Source organism: Capricornis sumatraensis, chromosome 9 (assembly GCF_032405125.1).
Source record: "Capricornis sumatraensis isolate serow.1 chromosome 9, serow.2, whole genome shotgun sequence".
In the NCBI taxonomy this organism is placed as follows: domain Eukaryota; kingdom Metazoa; phylum Chordata; class Mammalia; order Artiodactyla; family Bovidae; genus Capricornis; species Capricornis sumatraensis.
In genome coordinates this window covers 11,133,539-11,141,489 of record NC_091077.1, presented here as the reverse complement: position 1 = coordinate 11,141,489, position 7,951 = coordinate 11,133,539, and the positions used below count along the sequence as shown (strand labels likewise).

General features: G+C 38.5%; 1 pseudogene; it reads right to left on the bottom strand.

Moving 5' to 3' along the window:
• Positions 1 to 6,539: 6,539 nt before the first annotated feature.
• LOC138085645 (olfactory receptor 7A17-like) lies at positions 6,540 to 7,691 on the bottom strand (annotated as a pseudogene).
• Positions 7,692 to 7,951: the final 260 nt, after the last annotated feature.

Here is a 7,951-nt window from a genome sequence, read left to right as displayed (position 1 = left end):
CACTTCTAATCAAATCATTTATTTCCTGCTCCCATCAACTGCAAAATTCCTTGGAAACATTCAAATTTTACTGATCACTATGCCCCCGATTTCCTCTTGAGTCTCTTCCAACTAGATTTGCATTCATATATCTTAATTATCAACTGTAATTCTTGTATTTCTGAATTCACAGGTACTTTCCTTTTAAGTTGTTAAATACATTTGTTATAAATTAATCAAGCAAACAAGCAAACATGGAGATCTCTTGCTTAGTTTCCAGGTGACCCCAGATAAATACTGTTGAGTTTCATTCTCTGTGACTTTCTCCTTTACTGGTTAGTTCTTTCTTGGACTCACCTGAGTGGGAAGTCTGAGATGAAGGTCTCTGTGTGAAAGTCCAAATTCTTCCCTGAATGGTTGATAATGTTGATTGAAGTTCTGTCTTTAAACAAGAGATGATTAGGAAGCATGGAAGCAAAACCAGGCTTGGGAATCTAAATGAAAAACCATGCCTTCTCCAGCTCAAGAAAGAATTGCTCAGACATTGCAGCAGAGGAAATGTTTATAGTTCCTTATGTTTTCTGTATCTCCTCATTATTTACAGCACATTTTCTATTGTTACTCCAACCCTTGAACACATCATTTCCTCAGGGAAACTTGTCTGGACAGAATGGAAATTTTCCATGCTGATTTGCCATTCCCAGGTGAACAGATTAGAAATCAAGTGTATCTGATTCTTGTTACTCCATGAAGTCTCCTCTCTCCCAGAGGCCTGACATTGAAACTTTTTACAACACTCAGTCAAAGTTTTCTTCCATGTCTAAGTCTGAGGAACCTGTCTTGACTAGGTCACTTGGCCCTCAGAAGCACTGGCTTATGATGGGAACACAACTCCTGATATATCTCCAGAAAATTACTGCTGCTTCTTTGATAAGTGAGAGAAGTGTGTGCCTTGTTATAAAACCATGGGTAAAATAATCCTAGGCTTCATAATGCCTTTAACATATCAATAGGATTTACATGCTTTAAATGCATATGAAAAGTTGATATTTTGTCCTTTATTTATAAAACATTTGATAATTATAAGATATCTACTTAGATTTTTTAATACACTGTGGGCTGAGCTTAGAATCTTACATATTATTTCACTTATTTTTTCTGCAATAGCCCATCTTATGAGGATTGTACAGCAATGAGCCTCCTTTTTAATTTGCAGTGATTGCAATTTGGTTGATTGGACTAAAACTTACAAACTGAGTAAGGAGTGTGTTTTGATTAGACCACAAGATATTTCTATTTCTCTCACTTCAGGCTCTGGTTTCTCAATCAGAGATGATTTCATCTTCTGAAGACAGTTGGCAATATCTGGAGAAACGGTTGATTGTCATATTAGGGGAAGTGCTACTCACTGATAGTGGGTTCAGGCCAGGGATACAGCTCAACAGTCTGCAAAGTAAAAACTGCCCCCACCCTAGAGAGTTATCCAGCACAACGTCAACAGTAGTGAAGTTCAGAAACACCATTCTGAGCAAGTACTTCTTCCAACATAGTTGTGTACATCAATCACTAGGATATTGTGTTTAAATGAAGATTCAAATTTGGCAGGACTTTTTTTTTTTTTTGCCTCATTGCTTTTGATATTTTTTCCTTTTTTAACATTTTTTATTAGTTTTTTATTTTTTTAATTTTAAAATCTTTAATTATTACATGCGTTCCCAAACATGAACCCCCTTCCCACCTCCCTCCCCATAACATCTCTGTGGGTCATCCCCATGCACCAGCAGGACTTATAAAGCGCTACACTCAATATGTCAGTAAATTTGGAAAACTCAGAAGTGGTCACGGGACTGGAAAATGTCAGTTTTCATTACAATCCCAAAGAAGGGCAATGCCAAGTTCTAACTACCATACAGTTGTGCTCATTTCACATGCTAGTAAGAATATGCTCAAAATCATTCAAGCTAAGATTCAGCAGTTCCTGACCTGAGAATTTGCAAATGTGCAAGCTGGGTTTCAAAGAAGTAGAGGAACCAGAGATCAAACTGTCAACATTCTTTGGATCATGGAGAAAGCAAGAGAGTTCCAGAAAAAATCTAATCCTGCTTCACTGACTATAATGAATCCTTTGACTGTGTGGATAGCAAGAAACTGTGTAAAATTCCTAAAGGGATGGGAGTACCAGATCACCTTACCTGTCTCCTGAGAAACCTGAATGTGGGTCAAAAAGCAACAGAACTGGACATGAAACAACTGACTGGTGCAAAATTGGAAAAGGAGTACGTCAAGGCTGTAGAATGTCACCCTGTTTATTTAACTTCTATGCAGAGTACATCATGTGAAATGCCAGGCTGGATGGAGCACAATCTGCAATCAAGATTGGTGGAAGAAATGTCAACAACCTCAGATATGCAGATGGTATCACTTTAATGGAAGAGAGTGAAGAGAAACTAAAAAGCCTCTGAATGAGGGTGAAAGAGGAGAGTGAAAAAGCTGGGTTGAAATTCAATATTCAAAAAACTAAGATCATGGCATGCAGTCCCATCACTTCATGGCAAATAAAAGGGAAAAAGTGGAAGCGGTGGTGGATTTTCTTTTCTTGGGTTCCAAAATCACTGTGGATGGTAACTTCAGTGAAACAATTAAAAGATGGTTGCTCTTTGGAAGGAAAGTTATGCAAAACCTGGACAGCATATTAAAAAGCATAGAGAACAGTGTGGAGATTTCTTAAAAAATTGAAATAGAACTGCCATATGACCCAGCAATCCCACTGCTGGACGTACACACCGAGGAAACCAGAATTGAAAGAGACATGTGTACCCCAATGTTCATTGCAGCACTGTTTATAATAGCCAGGACATGGAAACAACCTAGATGTCCATCAGCAGATGAATGGATAAGAAAGCTGTGGTACATATACACAATGGAGTATTACTCAGCCATTAAAAAGAATATATTTGAATCAGTTCTAATGAGATGGATGAGACTGGAGCTGATTATACAGAGTGAAGTAAGCCCAAAAGAAAAACACTAATACAGTATACTAACACATATATATGGAATTTATAAAGATGGTAATGATAACCCTGTATGCGAGACAGCAAAAGAGACACAGATGTATAGAACGGACTTTTGGACTCTGAGGAAGAGGGAGAGAGTGGGATGATTTGGGAGAATGACACTGAAACCTGTATACTATCATGCAAGAAACGAATCGCCAGTCTATGTTCGATACAGAACTGACATCATAACAGTACTGAATGTTCCAATTATTTAACCCAGTGTAGCAGGCAGAATTCTGAGACAGCTTCAAGATCCCTGTTTCTGCTTTATGCACTCTAGATGCATCTCCCCTTGAGTGTGGATAAGTGAATTTAACACTCAATATTAGGATATACTTTATGGAAAAAAATGAAAATATTTTCTAGATTTAAAAAAGTCTCAATTCAGTTTTCTTTGTGCTAATCAAGAGTGAGGTTATCCTGGCTTGGCCTGATGCAATCAAGTTAGCCCTTAAAAGAGACTGGGCCCTTTCTAAAATAAAAGTTTGGCAGCAGAAGAATGATTCTATGGCTGGCCTTTAAGTATTGAGCTGCTGTCTTGTGAAATGGATAAAAGTCAGGGCAGGTGTGCTCAGTCATTCAGTCATGGCTGACTCTTTGCGATGAATCGTAGCCCACCAGGCTCCTTGTACCATGGAATTCTCCAGGCTACCCACTGGAGTGGGTTGCATCAGTTCAGGGGACTGTACAAAATTCCATAAACTGGAACTGTCTACCAACAACACACATTTATTTTTTATAGTTCTGGAAATGTAAGATCAGGTGCAGGCATGATCAAAGTCCAAAGAAGACTGTCTTCTGGATTGTAAATTAAAAGTTTTCCTGTATCCTTATATGATGGAAAAGGACTAAACTTGCCCTCTAAACACCAAGGGCTTTGCCAGGTGGCATTAGTGGTAAAGAACCTGCCTCCAATGCAGGAGATGTAGGAAACCTTGTTGGATCCCTGGGTCAGGAAGATCCCCTGGAAGAGGGCATGGCAACCCACACCAGTATTCTTATCTGGTGAATTCCATGGACAGAGAAGCCTGGCAGGCTACATGGTCTGTAGGGTCACAAAGAGTCGGACACAACTGAAGGGATTTAGCATGCATGCTAAATGCCAAATTAAGATAAAAGAAAGATACCAAATAGACAACCTAAATTTCTACATCAAGGAACTACAAAAAGAACAGCAAACTAAGCCCAAAGTCAATAGAAGGAAGGAAATAAGTATTGGAGTAGAGAGAAATAAGACATAGGCTAGAAAGACAATTTAAAAATTAATGAAACTAAGAGGTGGTTTTTGAGAAGACAAACAACGTTGGTGATCTTTTGGCTAGACTAAGAAAAAAGAGGAATGACTAAGAAGAGTTTACATGAAAGAGGAGACATAACAGCTGATACCACACAAAGACAAAGAATCATGAGACCATCATAAACAATTACATATCAACAAGTTAAGTAACTGAGAAGTAGTGAATAAATACCTAGAAACACTTAAGTTACCAAGACTGATTCATGAAGAAACAGAATATCTGAACAGACCAATGACTAGAAAGGGGCTTGAATCAGTATTAAAGAAAAGCCCCAAGCATCCAGTATCATGCATCGAACCTGGACTGGAGATTCATTTCATATATGATATTATACATGATACTGGATGCTTGGGGCTGGTGCACTGGGATGACCCAGAGGGATGGTACAGGGAGGGAGGAGGGAGGGGGGTTCAAGATGGGGAACACGTGTATACCTGTGGTGGATTCATGTTGCTGTATGGCAAAACTAATACAATATTGTAAAGTAATTAACCTCCAATTAAAATAAACAAATTTATATTAAAAAAGAAAAGCCCCATGTAAGATGGCTTCACTGTTGAATTATACAAATCCTTCTCAAAATCTAAAATTTTGATAAGGAGGTAGCACTTTCTAACTCATTTGACAAAGTCAAAATTACTCTGACATCTAAGCCAAATAAAAACACTACAAGGAAAGAAAATTACAGAACAATATTCCTGGGAAACAGATGCAAAGTATTCCCTCCCCGCAAAATGCCAGTTAAAAAAAAATTCCCAATGCAGGATACAGGATGCTTGGGGCTGGTGCACTGGGATGAACCAGAGGGTTGATACACGGAGGGAGGTGGGAGGGGGGTTCAGGATGGGGAACATGTGTACACCCGTGGTGGATTCACGTTGATGTATGGCAAAACCAATACAATATTGTAAAGTAATTAGCCTCCAATTAAAATAAATAAATTTAAATTTAAAAAATTCCATAGCACGTGATAAATATTATACACTGAATTCAAATGAGATTTTCCCCTGAGATTCAAGGGTGTCTCAACATATATAAATCCATCAATGTAATACACCAATTAACAGAATGAAGATTAAAAAATATAATCACTAAAGACTGAGAAAATTTTTTTGACAAAATTAAACATCCTTTATAATAATGCGTGTGCACGCTCAGTAGCTTCAGTCATGCCCGAATCTTTGCGACCCTAAGTACTGTAGCCTTCCAGGCATCTCAGTCCGTGGGATTTTCCAGACAAGAATACTGGAGTGGCTTGCCATGCCCTCCTAGGGGATCTTCCCAACCCAGGGATCAAAGATGCATTACCCTGCATCTCCTGCATTGCAGGCAGATTCTTAATGAGAATCTGCTGAGCTACCAAAGAAGCCCTATTATGGTAATAGTTTTCAACAAAATGGGTTTAGAATGTACCTCTACAGCTTTTGATAATAAATGCATTATATGACAACCTCACAGGTAACAGCAAACTCAATATGAAAAGTGAAAGCTTTCCTCTTAAGTTGAAAGACAAAAATGCCCATTCTTGCTAGTTCTATACAACATACACTGGAAGTTTACTGCAGAGGAATTAGGCAATAAATGAACAAAAAGCATCCAATTCAATAAAGAAATAGCAATGTAAGCTGTATTAGTAGATGACATTATCACATACATAGAAAATACTAAAGAATCCATTAAAAAAGACTTATAACTAATACTTGAATAAAGTTGTAGGGTAAAAAATAACCGTATAAACATAAGTTGTATTTCTACACAATAACGCCAAACTATCAGAGCTAAAAATAAATAAGTAAATAAGAAAAGCAATATTTTTTATAAAAAAAAATAGCATCCAAAAGTCTAAAATATTTATACATAAATTTTACGAAGGAAGTGAAAGACATGTATGCTACAAACTGTATGATGCTGTTGAGAGAAATTAAATAAGATCAATAAATGAAGAGGTATAAAGTGTCCATGGTTTGTGGAATTTTATATTATTAAAATGTTCATACTACCCAAAGCATCCTACAGACTCAATGCAGCCCTTATAAAAATTTTAAATGCATTATTCACAAAGATGCTCAGTAAACTGAGCTACTTAATTTGTACAGAGTTGAATTCAGATAAATGGAAATTCTAGGAAATAAATAGAAGGAGCAAGTTCTGCTCCCACAGTCAGATCAAACAATACCAATTTCTGGCGGTCTTTATTTAAGCCCTATAACCACAGGCATTTCTTCAGCTCCAGGACAACTGGCCTGTATCTAACTGACACTCCAGTGATTCTTTTTAGAGCCCTCTTTAAGTCTTTGTTTCTCAGACTGTAGATGAAGGGGTTTAGCATGGGTGTGGCCACTGTGCAAATCACAGAGATGACTGTACTTGAGTGTGAGCTATGGGAAGCAGCAGAGCTAAGATATACTCCTAAGGCTGTACAATAAAATAAGGAGACAACTGAGAGATGAGATCCATAGGTGGAAAATGCTTTATATTTCCACCAAGGTGATAGCATTCCTCATATGAAGGACGTTACCTTAGAATAAGAGTAAAGAATTTCACTGAGGGAACCACCACACAACATCACAGCTGCAAAATACAAAGTGAAAGTGAAAGTGAAGTCGCTCAGTCGTGTCCGACTCTTTGCGACCCTATGGACTATAGCCTACCAGGTTCCTCCCTCCATGGGATTCTCCAGGCAAGAGTACTGGAGTGGGTTGCCATTTCCTTCTCCAGGGGATCTTCCCGACCCAGGGATTGAACTTGGGTCTCCTGCATACATCACCATGTCATTAAGAAATGTGTCAGAACAGGTAGGGTGAACCACCTGATTAATTTCTCAGAAAAAGTGGGGGATTCCCAAGTCTGTACATAAGGAGAGTCACAACACCATTAAGCTTTGAGTCAAAGAATTCAAGACACTGATTATCCAGGACATCAACACCATCAATCCACAGAGCCAGAGCTTCGTGTTGACTGTGTAGTGCAGGAGGTGACATGGCCACAAAGTGGTCATAGGCCATCACGGTCAGGAGAAACATGTCCAGTACTGTAAAGAGTGTGAAAAAATGCATCTGGGTGATGCAGCCTTCATAGGTTATGCCTTTGCTTTGTGTCTAGATGGTCCACAGCATCTTTGGGATGGTGGTGGTGGTGAAGCAGATGTCTACAGAGGACAGGTTGGAGAGGAAGAAGTACTTGGGTGTGTGGAGGTGGGGATCTGAGCTGACTGCCAGGATGATGAGCAGGTTTCCAAACACAGTGATCAGGTACATGGAGAGGAAAGGTCCAAATATGAGGGGCTGCAGTTCTTTTTCCTTTATAACCCCAGAAGAAGAAATTCAGAAATTCGAGTATCATTCCCTGGTTCCATGTTGTGGAGTTGACTGCCAGGAAACAACAAATGATATGACTAATTATCTCAAATTTTGCATTGGAGATACTGTTGAAATTCTACTATTTATGTTTTGCATTCAAAAACTTATATCCATAATTTTGGTACGGAAGTTTCCCCTTCAAGTGATTTACTATTCCATCCCTAACTAACAATTCCCATCCCACATTCAGACTAACCATTTACACTTTTAACGAGTAATTTTGTCAAAGATTTGCTAAGTACAAGTTGAGAATTGG